A 17,466-nucleotide genomic window follows, 5' to 3' on the forward strand; every position below is an offset into this window, starting at 1 on the left:
CAGTTTGATGTGATCCACACCGTCAAAGGCTTTAGCATGGACAATGAAGCAGAAGTAGATGTTTCCCTGGAATTCTCTTGCTTTCTCTATGATCCAATGGATGTTTGCAATTTGATCTTTGGTTCTTCTTTCTAAATCCAGCTTGAACTTCTGGAAGTTCTTGGTCCATGTAGTGTCGTAGGCTAACTTGGAGAATTTTGAGCATTAGTTTACTTTACCTACTATAAAGTAAATAATGTTTAAATTGCCATTGTTTTCAGAATATATAAACTTGTTGACTGTAGATTTCAATAAATAACTATTGAATGAAAACTGGCAAATTAGTAAACTATTAGATTTATATTAAAGTACATTGAGGTAGGACAGAAGTGTTACATTATGGTTTGTAACTGACAATGAGGCTTTTTTCAGCTACCACTTAATAACTTGTCTGAAGAAAATGATGATTTATGATCCCAATGAAATTATAGAGTCTCTCATGTGATATGGTATTTCTTATAGTTTTGTTTCTGGTTGCCTATTTAATAAGATAGATGATGAAAAGAACCATACTAAAAATATTTATGTATTTTAAGTGTTTTGGTTAAGCAATTGGCTGTGGAGAGATTTCACAATATCTGTGGGAAAAAAAGTTAATGTTGATGTTGCTACATATTTTTTGAGATTTAAAATGTAAGATTGGTTGATCCAATGCTAAGTTCTGTCTTTTATGTCAGCTTAAGTGTAGAATAAAAACCTTTACTGTGATATAACAACCTTGACAGTGGACCAATGCCAAAACACCACAATTTCGATGAAAGCAATAATTTAGAAACTTTAAAACAAGGTGATATTATTTGCAATGCTTTCTCCCATTCTGTGAGTTGTCTTTTCATTATGTGTTTGTAGTTTCCTTTGGTGTGCAAAACCTTTCAAATTTAATTAGGTCCATTTGTTAATTTTTTATTTTTATTTTTATTATTCTAGGGGGTGAATCAAAAAAGATATTGCTGCAATTTATGTCAAAGAGTGTTTTGCTTCTGTTTTCAAGAGCTTTATAGTATCCATTATTATGTTTTAGGTCTTTAATGAACTTTAAATTATTTTTTTGTTTGGTGTTAGAGAATGTTCTAATTTCATTGTTTAGATGCTTCATCTTTCTTGACATGATTTATTGAAAAAATTGTCTTTTCTCCCTTGTATATCCTTGCCTCCTTCATCATATAGTAATTGACCAAAGGTGCTTAAGTTTATGTCTGGGCTGTCTGTCCTGTTCCATTGATTGATGTCTGTTTTTGTGTCAGTACCATACTGTTTCGATGACTATAGCTTTGTAGTATAGTCTGAGGTCTATACTGATCCCTGATTCCTGATCCCTGATTCCTCCAGCTCCATTTTTCTTTTTCAAGATTGCTTTTTATATTTCGGGTCTTTTGTGTTTCTGTACACATTTAATTTTCTTGTTGTTGTTGTTCTAGTTTTGAGAAAAATGCCATTGGTAATTTGACAGAGATTGCATTGAATCTGTATATTCCTTTGGGTAGCATAGCTATTTTGACAGTATTGAGTCTTTCATTCCAAGAACATGGTTATCTTTCTATCTGTTTGTGTCATCTTTGCTTTCTTTCATCAAGTGTCTTAGAATTTTTGAAGTACAGTAAATCTCCTACATATGAACCCTGAAGTTGGGAGCTTCCAAGGATTCAAATGTTCATGTCAACTCCTATAAGCGAGCTGTTGTGCAGTATCACTATTCTTTCCAGGGCACCATGCTGTAAGATGGTAAATGTTTTCTGTTTTGTGTTTTTATATGTGTGTTATTTGTGTGAAAATTATTATATGTCTAATTAGTTAGTTATAACCCTATTAGTAGAGTCAATTGTATTAGTTAAGTATCTAGGCTACCTTTGTTGGACTTACAAACAAATTGAACTTACACTCTCAGAACATAACTCGTTGGCATGTATGGGACTTACTGTACAGGTCTTTTGCTCCCTTAGGTACTTTTATTCCTAGAAATTTTATTCTTTTTGACGTGATGGTATTTTTTTTAAATTTCTTTTTGTTGTTGTTGTTAGTGTATAGAAATGCAGCAGATCTCTGTGTAGTAATTTTGTACCCTGAAATTTTACTGATTTCATTGATGAGCACTAGTAGTTTTCTAGAGGCTTCCCTCATACCTCAGTTGGTAAAGAGTCTGCCTACAATGCAAGAGACCTGACTTTGATTCCTGGGTGGGGAATATCCCCTGGCAAAGGAAATGGCAACCCACTACAGTATTCTTCCCTGGAGAATCCCATAGACAGAGGAGCATGGCAGGCTAAGGTCTATGGGGCCGCAAGAGTCAGACATGACTGAGCTACTAAGAACACATAGTAGTTTTCTAGTAGCATAATCAGGATTTTCTATACATAGTATCATGTCATATGAAAACATAGACAGTTTCTTTTATTTCTTTTTTTAAACTTTGATTCCCTTTACTTATTTTTCTTCTCTGACTACTTGCTATGGCTAGGACTTCCAAAACTTTGTCAAATAAAAATGCACATCTTTGTGTTGTTTTTGATCTTACAGGAAAAGCTTTCAGATTTTCACTATTGAATGTGATGTTAGCTGTATCAAATGATATGGACAATAAAACAGACTTAAAAAAACAAAATTATGGTTATCAAAGAGGAAAGGTGGTGGGAGGAATAAATTAGGAGTTTGGGATTAACATATACCCATTACTATATATAAAATAGATAAGCTAATTTATAACACAGGGAACTTTACTCAGTATTCTGTAATGACCTAAATGGGAAAAGAATAAAAAAATAGATATATTTATATATATAACTGAATAACTTTGCTGTACACCTGAAAGTAACATGACATTGTAAATAAACTACAACTCAATGTACAAAATGACTTAAAATAAATAAATAAAAACAAACTGAAAAAAAAAACCTAAAATGAAAGATGGTTGTGTTTTGTTGTGTGTTCTGCTATTTGAAATTTTACAGCAACCTATCACACCTATTCACACCACCTATCATGATACCATCTATCACAAGTTGCACCTGTCACAAATGATGGTCTGTTACACCATAAGAGGGCTCCCAGGTGGCACTAGTAGTTAAGAATCTATCTGCAATGCAGGATATCTGGGTTCAGTCCCTGGGTCAGGAAGATTCCCTGGAGAAGAGAATGGCAACCCACTCCAGTATTCTTGCCTGGAAAATTCCAAGGACACAGGAGCCTCGCAAGCTGCAGTCTATGGGGTCTCAAGAGTCTGACACAACTGAGTGACTAACACTAGACCATAAGCATGGTCTACTTTGAGTTCTACAATTGTATGCCCAGGTAGCACTCTTCAGTTTCCTTACTTAGTAATGAACAAGAGTGATCAATTTGTGTAAATGTTCACTCACTATATTTTGTTTTGCTTTTCTCTAATTTCTATATCATCAGAGATCAAATACACTGTGTTCACTTGAAATCTCCAGATTCCAGCTGCTCCGCATCATATTGGGAACACAAAAAAGTTAATGCTAAGAGATTAGCAGGCATAAATAGGGTTTCTTTGTGTCCTCTTTTTTTCTACTGCATCAAATTTAACAGGTCTGTTCCACAAAAAGTCAGTTTTTAAAATCCTAAATTCAAAACTTGCCTCTTTTTTCCTGTGCTGATTACTTACCACGTCATTTTGAAGAAGACATAAAGAGATAGGATAAGATATAATATTTTAATACCAGCATGGCTAATATTTAAAAAATTAGTCATGACATGACTGATAACATTTAATATAGCATATTATATGATGAAGCATACTGCTGGCCTGACACAGGGTTTTGCAAACAAAATAAATTAGCATGTGTTTTAAATCAGTGGGTCCTTAATTTATGTTTTGTTGAAATTTAGAGTGCTTTTAAGTTTCTTATTACAAAGCACAAGTCAAGCATTAACATCTTGGGCCATCAACAATTTTCAGTTTTTTCTATATTTACAGATATTTGCTTCAACTAGCAATTCACTTATTTAAACAGAAACGGTACAGTTGCTTTTTCAATTGTTTACAAGGAAAGCTATTCAACTTTTTCAAATAAAAATACACCAAAGCAAACAATCATCTGCATCAGTGATTGGTCTAATTTACATATTTTAAATCTGATTTTTCCTGCATTAGAAATTTCTGTATTTATTATTTTTTATTTTAGCATAATATTTATCAAGGTAATATCTTAACCTGGCTTCCCAGGTTGCATAGTGGTAAAAAAAATATCCAACTGCCAATGCAGGAGACACAAGAGACTCACGTTCAATTCCTGGGTCAGGAAGATTCCCTGGAGTAGGAAATGGAAACCCATTCCAGTATCCTTGCCTTGAAAATTTTAGGGTCAGATGACCCTGGTCCATGGGGTTGCAAAGAGTTGGACACAACTAAGCATGGGCATGAATTATTTTATAGTTAGGAGTTATTTCAAAATTGTATCATTTCACTATTTTAATCATATTATTTACTTTGTCGTACAAATAATAATGCATAGTTTTCTACTATTTTACAAGCTAGCTTATTTAAATGCTATTTCACTGAAAGGCTAGACATGTCTCATGTCTAGTAGATTTCAAAAGACTAGTAATAAATATATAAATGTGCCACATATGAGATTCAAAAGCTGCTTTGTAACCAGTAGTCTCAGCACGTATCATTTTATTGCTCTAAAATAAAAAGAAGTTTCAGCTATTTAGGAAGTAACAAACTATTACTCAGAAGGACAATCAAATTGATAGCGATATGCCAGTTCCAAGTATTGAACCATCATAAACAAACTCTGGCATTTGCAATCAAGAAGGCTTTGAATCAAGAAAATGAATATTTGTATTACAGAGACATAATGTATCTCAGATAAAAGTAATTGCTAAAGACCTAGAGGGATGATTATGTAGATGAATGCAATTTTGTTTTCCAAAATTTAAGATTTTTGTAGGACAGAAATCTCTCTTCTTCCAAAGTACTAAGCAGACATAACTTAATAATATGAGTAATTTAAAAGAAAGTTTAGAAATGCATTTCATCAGGCATCTATTGTTTTTTGACTCAATCTTGAACTTAAAATCATTCATAGTTCACAATGTTCTACATTTCCAGTAATTCACTAGTTCTCTTTCTCTTTTTAAAAATGTTATCCTATTATTACCCACTTGCAGAGTAAAGAGATAATTGAAGTTAAGGGATATGGGTATGATTAAAATGCTACAGGCCAAATGATTTGCATTTTTCATTAAACACTAGAATGGAAAATGGTAGATTGAGTACAGCATGATTATTTTATCATAACATAAATTGTGAAATATAGACTTCAAGATTTTTTTTCTATATAGGCCATCTTTCCACTTTATGGCCTATAGAAATAGTAAAAAAAAAAAAAAAATTCTTTAATGACATTTCTAAGAACTTGGAAAAAGTATACAATTATTATCTCCCTGCATTGTCATCACTGTCAGTTTTGATATTATAATGAATTTAGAAATTAGATATACCCTTCAAATGTCCATGTGTTCATTTGTATTTATTTCTTTATCTTGATGAACAACTTTGGTATGTAGATTTAAGGAATAATTAGGTATCAATATCTTAAATCATTATCTTGTGTTCAGAAGTGTGTATTCAGAGTTAGACTCAAACAGTTTAGTCTTGAGAGAAGCAAGGTAAAACACTTGGTCATAGGAACCCATGTGACTATAAAGGTAGAGAAGAAATAATGTTAAAATAGGCATGATTAAAATTTCAAACAAAAGGCAAAAAAAGTTTTTCCAAATAAGTTCTTTCAATAAGAACTTACTTAAGAAGTTATTTAAATAATTAAAGAACTTATGCAAAAAGATTTGTTTTTGTATAATATATCTGTGTGTTCTTGCCACCTCTTCTTAATATCATTTGCTTCTGTTAGGTCCAAAGTATTTCTGTCCTTTATTGTACCCATCTTTGCATGAATTATTCCCTTGGTATCTTGAATTTTCCTGAAGAGTTCTCCAGTCTTTCCCATTCTACCATTTTCCTCTATTTCTTAGCATTGATCACTGAGGAAGGATTTCTTATCTCTCCTTGATATTCTCTGATATTCTTTGGCATTCTCTCCTTGCTATTCTTCATGACAGAGATAATCACGATGGTGTGATCACTCACCCAGAGCTGGATATACTGGAATGAGAAGTAAAATTGGGCCTTAGGAAGCAACACTATGGACTAGTGGAGGTGATGGAATTCCAGTTGAGCTCTTTCAAAACCTAAAAGATAATTCTGTGAAACTGCTGCACTCAATATGCCAGCAATTTGGAAAACTCAGTAGTGGCCACAGGACTGGGAAAAGGTCAGTTTTCATTCCAATTCCAAAGAAAGGTAATGCCAAAGAATGTTCAAACTACCGCACAATTGAACTCATCTCACACACTATCAAAAAAAAAAAATGTTCAAAATTCTCCAAGCCAGGCTTCAACAGTACATGAACCATGAATGTTCAGATGATCAAGTTGGATTTGGAAAATGCAAAGGAACCAGAGATCAAATTGCCAAAATCCCGTGGCTCATCCAAAAAGCAACAGAGTTCCAGAAAAATATCTACTTCTGCGTATTGACTACACCAAAGCCTTTGACGGTGTGGATCACAACAAAGTGGAAAATTCTTGAAGAGATGGGAATACCATACTACCTGACCTGTCTCTTGAGAAATCTGTATGCAGGTGAAGAGGCAACAGTTAGAACCGAACCTGGAAAAACAGACTGGTTCCAAATTGGGAAAGAAGTGTGTCAAAGCTACCTGTTGTCACCCTGCCTATTGAACTTCTATGCAGAGTACATCATGCAGAATGCTGGGCTGGATGAAGCCCAAGTGAAATAAGGTTGCTGGGAGGAATATCAATAACCTCAGAAATGCAGATGACACCACCCTTAAAGCAGAAAGCGAAGAACTAAAGAGCCTCTTGATGAAAGTGAAAGAGGAGACTGAAAAAGTTGGCTTAAAACTCAACATTCAGAAAACTAAGATCATGACATCCAGTCCCATCACTTCATGGAAATAGATGTGGAAACATGGAAACAGTGACAGACTTTATTTTGTGGATTTCCCAAATCACTGCAGATGGTGACTGCAGCCATGAAATTAAAAGACACTTGCTCTTTGGAAGAAAAGTTATGACCAACCTATAGAGTATTTTAAAAAGCCAAGACATTGCTTTGCCAACACAGGTCCGTCTAGTCAAAGCTCTGGTTTTTCCAGTAGTCATGTATGGATGTAAGAGTTGGAATATAAAGAAAGCTGAGTGCTGAAGAATTGATGCTTTTGAACTGTGGTGTTGGAGGAGACTCTTGAGAGTCATTTGGACTGCAAGTAGATCCAACCAGTCCACCCTAAAGGAGATCAGTCCTGGGTGTTCATTGGAAGGACTGATGCTGAAGCTGAAACTACAATACTTTGGCCACCTGATGAAAACAACTGACTCATTTGAAAAGACCCTGATACTGGGAAAAATTGAAGGCAGGAGGAGAAGGGGACGATGGAGGATGAGATGGTTGGATGGCATCACTGACTCGATGGACATGAGTTTGAGTAAGCTCTGGGAGTTGGTAGTGAACAGAGAGGCCTGGCATGCTGCAGTTCTTGGGGTCACAAAGAGTTAAATATGACTGAGCAATTTAACTGAACTGAACTGGTAGTGTTAGCTTGCAGGCCAGTAAATGGGGGTGGGGGCATGGTTTGGGGAAAGTAATTGCAACTTTATTCTGAAAGCAAGCCAACCTGAAAATGTCAAATCCATGTCCCAAAGAGCCCTCTTCTCCAAGTGAATTTCAGGCTTCTTTCATACTGAAAGGAAAGAGGTTGTATCTAGTTTTTGCAGATAATTCCAGAAGGAATTTGATAATCTTTTGTTTTTGCAGCTGTCCATGTTCAGTTCAGTTGCTCAGTCATGTCCGACCCTTTGTGACCCCATGAACCGCCACACGCCAGGCCTCCCTGTCCATCACCAACTCCCAGAGTTTATCCAAACTCATGTCCATTGAGTCGGTGATGCCATCCAACCATTTCATCCTCTGTCATCCCCTTCTCCTCCTGCCCTCAATCTTTCCCAGCATCAGGGTCTTTTCAAATGAGTCAACTCTTCACATCAGGTGGCCAAAGTATTGGATTTTCAGCTTTCAATCCTTGGGTTGGAAAGATCTTCTGGAGAAGGAAATGGAGTACCCTCTACAGTATTCTTGCCTGGAGAATCCCAAGGACAGAGGGATCTAGGGGGCTACAGTCCATGGGGTCGCAAAGAATTGAACAGGACTGAGTGACTAACACTTTCACTTTCTTAAATACCAAGGGACTGCAGGATATTTACTACAATTCTATAAGCCTGCCAGCTAAGTTTCCCCAGGTCTGTACATAACCTTGAATGTCAGCATAAGTTCTGTGGGGACAATTCCCATGTGCTTTAGCATTCCCAGTTTCTTATCTATCATGACAGCCCAGCCCCTGATATGTGACTGTCAAATTTGTGGTCTGACAAAATCTCCACTGGGAAAAAAAAAAAAAAAAAAAACTCCACTGGGTTCTCCATCTGGCAGTAAATCTCTCTGATGAGAACAATCCTGAATTCTTTTCTATGCTCAGAATTAGAAAGTTCTCCTAGGGAAGAAATGGCTAATAAATATGGTTGGTACAGAAATGACTCAGCCTTTCCATAACCTTAGTTTATGTCATTGTCATTCTTCTAGTGTCTTTAAAAATATAATTTTTAAAGTAAATCCTATTTTCTAATTGTTGAAGTAGGAGCACTGATATACCACAAGCTCTTATATTTATCAAGAAAGATATTTCTCACATTCATCATTAAACATACCAGTATAGGATATATAATTCTAAATTTATATTATATGTATGTTATGTCATATATATATATATATATATACTTACATATATATATATATATATGTTTAAATATAATCTTTCAGGTCTTTCAAGGTATTATGTTAGGTATGCTAAATTTTGATGGTGATTTCATTTTATAGCTGAAAATTTCCTTCCTCTGACTGATTTTTAAATGTCTATAACTTTGATTTTTAAGTTTTATTAAGAAATTATTTTGGATAGGCTTTATGATTATCCTGAATTTCTGTTTTAAATTATTTAACAATTTTGGAAACATTTTCCATTAACTTTTCAAATTATGGTTTTATCATCTCTATTCTCTCACACTGGACACATAGGTATATTAGATCTTTCACTTTTACAAAATATCTCATGTAATTTCCTATATTTTCTGTCCTTTTACTGTTCTCTGACTCAGTTGACTATTTTTCACTAACCTGTTTTCCAGCTCACTAACTTTCTTTGAGCTGTTTCAAATTTGCTGTTGAAACTAAAGACTAAGTATTTAATTTCAATTTTCAAATTTGACTTCTAGAACTGCCATGTGATTTTAATTTTCAATTGTTGTTCCTTACCAATTTTTTTCATTTTCAAACATACTAGGCAAAGTATTATTAAGTTTGATAATGTACTGACATTTGATAATGTCAATAGCATCTCCTGAATCTGTTTTTGCAATCTGTGTTTTTATGTTGTATTTAGGTGATTCTTTTTAAAATATGCTTATTATCTCATTTACTGTTAGATATTAAATGTGAAAAAACATACAAGAATAATTTGCAGCTCTGTGTGATGTTCTATTCCTCAAGAAAGATTTCTAAACAAAAGTTAGAAAATAAACAGAATAGTTTACTCCAATTAAACTGACGTGTTTTGAGCATATTTTAAAACACTGAAGTCAATGGGGAATCTGGTTTGTTTGTCATTTACTGTAACCACTATGGTGGAGTCGAAGCTGAGATCCTGAGGTATCTACTTAATATTCTGCCCTTTCCGGTCCCTCATATTCAGTTTTTGTCACCCAGTATTTTGATACTGCTGGGTGTTCTACTGGTATTTTCATCTTTTTAGTTACTGCTCTTTACTCCATTGGAGTATCCTCAGAGTCACAGGTTTGAAATGCCTTAAGAGAAAAGGAGTTGCCAAATATGAAGCTGATGTTTGGAATGGGTTTTCTCTCTTCCCAGGATTTTGGCTTTACAATTCTTGTTAAGTTAATAGCATTTGATGGTTTCAAATAGATGTTCTTAAATATCATTCAATTTTGTTAGATGATCCCAGCAGGCAAGTTGTTCCAAAACAAGTTAGCTCAAAATTTCTGTGAGCAGAATTCTTACTGAATGAATTTTTTTTAAGGCCTATTAATCATTTTACTTCATGTATAATATGCATGTATATATTGTACTGGTATAATGGTATAATATATTAATTACATTGAGTGGATAAAACAGAATTACATTATGAAGTATTTTATTCATATGAAGGCAACATTACACATACAATGTAAAATATCATTTTTTTTTCACTAAAAGCAGAAAAATAAGTGAACATGCAAGCCTGTATGATTTGACACATAATAAATGATTATAGCTGAAAAGTCTCATATTGTGAGAATAAATGAATTTCCAACAGTTAAGCAGCCATTGTTTTTTATTTAATTATTTAAATAGCAATCTCTTTGATGTTTTCTGTTAATCTAATACATACATAATGTATCAATAAGTATAAATATATATTTCATATATTTATGCTCTATAGGCAAAATACTGATGAGTAAGTTCAGAATTTATACTTTATGATAATTAATTGTAATCAAATAAAGTTTGTAACTGTTATAACTATATGGTTTTAAAATAAAATAAAAAAATATATTCTTTTAAATTAAACATGGTGAACATATTTCTCCCAAAATACAATTGTATTTTGTCTCCCAAATACAAGTTATCTTTCTTCCACAAATAAATTTTGGAAATTTGTATTTCCAAAGACAAACAAATTGTCTCCCATAATACAATTTACTTTTTATCCACAGTTGTCTACTGTTAACTAGATAATCGCAGCCATGAAATTAAAAGACGTTTACTTCTTGGAAGGAAAGTTATGACCAACTTAGATAGCATATCAAAAAGCAGAGACATTACTTTGCCAACAAAGGTCCGTCTAGTCAAGGCTATGGTTTTTCCAGTGGTCATGTATGCATGTGAGAGTTGGACTGTGCAGAAAGCTGAGCACCAAAGAATTGATGCTTTGAACTGTGGTGTTGGAGAAGACTCTTGAGAGTCCCTTGGACTGCAAGGAGATCCAACCAGTCCATCTTAAAGGAAATCAGTCCTGGGTGTTCATTGGAAGGACTGATGCTGAGGCTGAAACTCCAATACTTTGGCCACCTCATGCAAAGAGTTGACTCATTGGAAAAGACCCTGATGCTGGGAGGGATTGGGGGCAGGAGGAGAAGGGGGCAACAGAAGATGAGATGGTTGGATGGCATCACCAACTTAATGGACATGAGTTTGAGTAAACTCTGGAAGTTGGTAATGGACAGGGAGGCCTGGCCTGCTGCGATTCATGGGGTCGCAAAGAGTCGGACACTACTGAGCGACTGAACTGAACTGAACTGAACTGAACTAGGTATATGGCTGTTAGGTGGAAAATAAATTTTAAACTCATTAACCTCTGAATATGATCATATGACTAAGTAACTACTGATGAAAAATAAGCAAAAATTATGTGTATGATGTAAACATCACTAGCTAAGAAGAAATGATTCTATCCTTCTTGCTTTAAGAAGGAACACAATCTTGCAGCTGACTTTGCTTTGCCATTCAAATGAGAAAAATACCCTGGTTTTTAAAGAGGGAGTGGTGAAGGAAAAATAGAATGCTAGGATGGAAGGAAGGTGGGATGGAAGTAACGAGGGAAGGAAAAAAGGAGGAAGAAAGGAAAGAGGGGAAGGGTAAAGAATTCTAGGCCCTTTGAAGGATCTAACGGAGTTAAAACATGCAAACTAGTACAGCTACTATGGAGCACAGTGTGGAGATTCCTTAAAAAACTGGAAATAGGACTGCCATACGACCCAGCAATCCCACTGCAGGGCATACACACCAAGGAGACCAGAATTGAAAGAGACACATGTACCCCATGTTCATTGCAAAACTGTTTAAAATAGCTAGGATATGGAAGCAACCTAGATGTCCATCAGTGGACAAGTGGATAAGAAACCTGTGCTATATATATACAACAGACTATCACTCAGTTATTAAAAAGAATGCATTTTAATCAATTCTAATAATGTGGATGAAACTGGAGCCTATTATACAGAGTGAAGTAAGTCAGAAAAAAAAAAAAAATACAGTACTAACACATATATATGAAATTTAGAAAGATGGTAATGATGACCCTATATGTAAGGGAGCAAAAGAAACACAGAGATAAAAAACAGACTTTTGGACTCTGTGGGAGAAGGCAAGGGTCGGATGATTTGAGAAAATAGCATTGAAACATGTATGTTACCATATGTGAAACAGATCACCAGTCCAGGTTCGATACATGAGACAGGGTGCTCAGGGCTGGTGTGCTGGGATAACCCACAGGGATGGGATGGGGAGGGACATGGGAGGGAGTTCAGGATGGGAGACACATGTACACCCATGGCTGATTCATGTCAATATATGGCAAAAACCACTACAATCTTGTAAAGTAATTAGCCTCCAATTAAAATAAATAAATTAATTTAAAAAATCATACCACCAATCTGAATTATCAACTCATCTGCATAATTTAAAAAAACATTTCTATCATATTTATGCTAATATATCTTGGAATCGTTTAGCCTGAATTCTATATAATGCATCAACTTTAGGGCATGCAGTAGGCTTCTCTTATGTCTTGTATATTTTAATTTAGGTCTAATAGCTAAGTAGAACTCTTTTTCTTCAAAATTGCAGCATTTGAGACAGAGATACATGCAATCCTTTGTTATAAAAGCAATGACCCATTCATGTTCCATTTTAATTTCCAAACTTCTAATGCTAACACATCTAGATCATATTAATGATGATGATATCTCTTCCAATGACACAAGAGTAGACACCACACATGAACATCACCAGATGGTCAACACTGAAATCAAATTGATCATATTCTTTGCAGCCAAAGATGGAGAAGCTCTATACAGTCAGCAAAAACAAGACCAGGAGCTGACTGTGGCTCAGATCATGAACTCCTTATTGCCAAATTCAGACTGAAATTGAAGAAAGTGGAGAAAACAACTAGACCATTCAGGTATGACCTAAATCAAATCCCTTATGAATATACAGTGGAAGTGAGAAATAGATTTAAAGGACTAGATCTGGTGGACAGAGTGCCTGATGAACTATGGATGGAGGTTCGTGACATTGTACAGGAGACAGAAATCAATACCATCCCCAAGAAAAAGAAATTCAAAAAAGCAAAATGGCTGTCTGAGGAGGCCTTACAAATAGCTGTGAAAAGAAGCGAAGTGAAAGGCAAAGGAGAAAAGGAAAGATATACCCATTTGAATGCAGAGTTCCAAAGAATAGCAAGGAGAGATAAGAAAGCCTTCCTCAGGGATCAAGGAAAGGAAATAGAGGAAAACAAAAGAATGGGAAAGACTAGAGATGTTTTCAAGAAAATTAGAGATACCAAGGGAGCATCTCATGCAAAGATGGGCTCAATAAAGGACAGAAATTGTAGGGACTTAACAGAATCAGAAGATATTAAGCAGAGGTGGCAAGAATACACAGAAGAACTGTGCAAAAAAAGAAACACTTCATGACCAAGATAATCACAATGGTGTGATCACTCACCTAGAGCCAGACATCCTGGAATGTGTATTAAAGTGGGCCTTAGGAAGCATCACTATGAACAAAGCTAGTGGAGGTGATGGAATTCCAGTTGAGCTATTTCAAATCCTGAAAGATGATGCTATGAAAGGGCTACACTCAATATGCCAGCAAATTTGAAAAAGTCAGCAGTGGTCACAGGACTGGAAAAGGTCAGTTTTCATTCCAATCCCAAAGAATGCTCAAACTACCACACAATTGCACTCATCTCACACACTAGTAAAGTAATGCTCAAAATTCTCCAAGCCAGGCTTCAGCAATATGTAAACTGTGAACTTCCAGATGTTGAAGCTGGTTTTAGAAAAGGCAGAGGAACCAGAGGTCAAATTGCCAACATCCTCTGGATCATCGAAAAAGCAAGAGAGTTCCAGAAAAAAATATCTATTTGTGCTTTATTGACTATGCCAAAGCCTTTGACTGTGTGGATCACAATAAACTGGAAAATTCTGAAAGAGATGGGAATACCAGACCACCTGACCTGCCTCTTGAGAAATCTGTATGCAGGCCAGGAAGCAACAGTTAGAACTGGCCATGGAAGAACAGACTGGTTCCAAATAAGAAAAGGAGTACGTCAAGGCTGTATATTGTCACCTGCTTATTTAACTTATTTGCAGAGTACATCATGAGAAACACTGGGCTGGAGGAACCACAAGCTGGAATTAAGATTGCAGGAGAAGTATCAATAATCTCAGATAATGCAGATGACACCATCCTTATGGCAGAAAGTGAAGAAAAACTAAAGAGCCTCTTGATGAAAGTGAAAGAGGAGAGTGAAAATGTTGGCTTAAAGCTCAACCTTCAGAAAACTAAGATCATGGCATCTGGTCCCATCACTTCATGGCAAATGGATAGGGGAACAGTGGAAACAGTGGCAAACTTTATTTTTCTAAGGTCCAAAATCACTGCAGATGGTGACTGCAGCCATGAAATTAAAAGATGCTTACTCCTTGGAAGGAAAGTTATGACCAACCTAGACAGCATATTAAAAAGCAGAGACATTACTTTGCCAACAAAGGTCCGTCTAGTCAAGGCTATGGTTCTTCCAGTGGTCATGTATGGATGTGAAATTTGGACTGTGAAGACAGCTGAGCACAAAAAAATTGATGCTTTTGAACTGTGGTGTTGGAGAAGAGTCTTGAGAGTCCCTTGGACTGCAAGGAGATCCAACCAGTCCATCCTAAAGGAGATCAGTCCTGGGTGTTCATTGGAAGGACTGATGCTGAAGCTGAAACTCCAGTACTTTGGTCACCTCATGCGAAGAGTTGACTCATTGGAAAATACCCTGATGCTGGGAGGGATTGGGGGCAGGAGGAGGACGGGACGACAGAGGATGAGATGGCTGGATAGCATCACCGACTCGATGGGCATGAGTTTGAGTCAACTCCGGGAGTTGGTGATGGACAGGGAGGCCTGGTGTGCTGCGATTCATGGGGTTGCAAAGAGTGAGCCCCGACTGAGCGCCTGAACTGCACTGAGTGATGGTGATATGTACTTTGCAAATCTTGCGCTGTTTATGTGCTGGTGAATCAATGCAAAATGCCACACTTAAGAGTCTTACGAGACAGCCATTCAGAGACCATCTCTGAGCTGGTTACTTGTCAGGATGGAGGTGATCTCCAGTTTGAATTTCTATGGTTCTTAAGTAATCCCGGATCATTATTAATGTTGGCTTCATACTTGTTTGAGATCTCCCCAGTATGTTCATGTTGTTGTTGTTGCTTAATTTCTGTCTCTTGCAACTCTTTGTGACCCCGTGGACACACCCCACCAGGCAACTCTGTCCATGGGATTATCCAGGCACAAATACTAGAGTAGATTACCATTTCCTTCTCCAGGGGATCTTCCTGGTCCAGGGATCAAACCCATGTCTATTGATTGGTGAATGGATTATTTTTACCACTGAAGCATCTGGGAAATCCAAATAATTATATATAATAAAGTATTTGATGGAAATGGGTAAAAAAGTTAATAGATAATACCAAATTTGCTAATCCTGAACCAAATAATTGGGTAATCTATATGTTCCAATAATATTTGAAATGCAAATTTTAAACACACTGAGGATGAGTTGATAATATTAATTTAAGAAATATTCCTGAAACATTTCATTTTATTTAAAGTCACGTTTGAGCAGCTTACAATGTCAGAAGTCAGTATTTTATTCACATTTGCCTTTAAAAGGCATAAATTATATTTCCTAAATTTCCTCTCAGTTGTAGAAGGGCTTCTGGTTTAAGAGTGATTGTTCTATGTTCTAAATTTAAAATATTAATGATTTCATCTATAATCTGCAGTGTGCATTTTCTCTAACATTTTGTTAAATGTTCTTCTGGTCCTCAGTTGAGACTTACACAGAAGTATAAAATAAAAAACATAAGTGAATTAATTCTTTACAATCATAATTGTATTTCTGCTATCTGGTTTGAATGCTATTTATGCTATGACACTTTTAATTTACCTAAGATAGTAATTTAAAAATTAACCTTATCTTATTATCTTAATTTCTTGATTATCTCTATACAGAATTAAAATAAAATTTAATTTTAATGGCATTTACCACTTTCTATTTAGCAAAATAAGCTTAAAGTAATATCTAATACATAAGTGTCTTGTTTTTATTTCTATAAATTCAATTTCACCTTTTATCTTAAAATATTTCATTACAAGTAAAAACATTTTTAATTTGAAATATACTTAAATTGTCATTTTAAAATTAAAAGACACTATGAGTTACTATATAACATAGGGACAAGGGGTGGTATGCAGTATTTTTTGAGTAAAGGTTCATAGAAAAATATCATAAAGAGAAATCTTTTTAATGCAATATTTTTAGGATGGCAGAAAAATAAAACTACCAGGACTTCCTTATGAATAAAATTGTCTAAAGTTGAATGTAAAATTGCATCTGAAAAAAGCATACCTTCTCTGTAGGCATTAATGTAGAAAATAAAATATGCCTATTTCTCTGTGAATCTCATTTAGAAAAAGTATTCTTTTTTTAATATGCAGATCCCACAGTATGAAGCATCAGTTCTTCAGTACTCAGCTTTCTTTATAGTCTAAACTAACATCCATACATGAATATTGGAAAAATCATAGCTTTTACTAGACAGACTTTTGTTTGCAAAGTAATTTCTCTGCTTTTTAATACACTGTCTACGTTGATCTAGCTTTCCCTCCAAGGAGCAAGCATCTTTTAATTTTATGGCTACACTCACCATCTGCAGTGATTTGGGAGCCCCAAAAAACAAAGTTCTCACTGTTTCCATTGTTTCCCCATCTATTTGACATGAAGTGATTGGACTGGATATCATGATCTTAGTTTTCTGAATGTTGAGTTTTAAGTGAACTTTTCCAGTCTCCTCTTTCACTTTCATCAAGAGGCTCTTTAGTTCCTCTTCACTTTCTGCTATAAGGGTGTTGTCGTCTGAATATCTGAGATTATTGATATTTCTCCCAGCAGCCTTCATTCCATTTTGTGCTTCAGCCAGCCCAGCATTTTGCATGATGTACTTTGCATATAAGTTAAATAAGCAGGGTGATAATACACAACCTTGTTGTACTTCTTTCCCAACTTGGAACCAGTCTGTTGTTCCATGTCCATTTCTAACTGATGCTTCTTGACCTGCATACAGATTTCTCAGGTCAGGTGGTCTCGTATTCCCATCTTTGGAAGAATTTTCCATAATTTGTTGTGATCCACACAGTCAAAGGCTTTGGCATAGTCAATA

Source organism: Dama dama, chromosome 30 (assembly GCF_033118175.1).
Source record: "Dama dama isolate Ldn47 chromosome 30, ASM3311817v1, whole genome shotgun sequence".
NCBI classification, from domain to species: domain Eukaryota; kingdom Metazoa; phylum Chordata; class Mammalia; order Artiodactyla; family Cervidae; genus Dama; species Dama dama.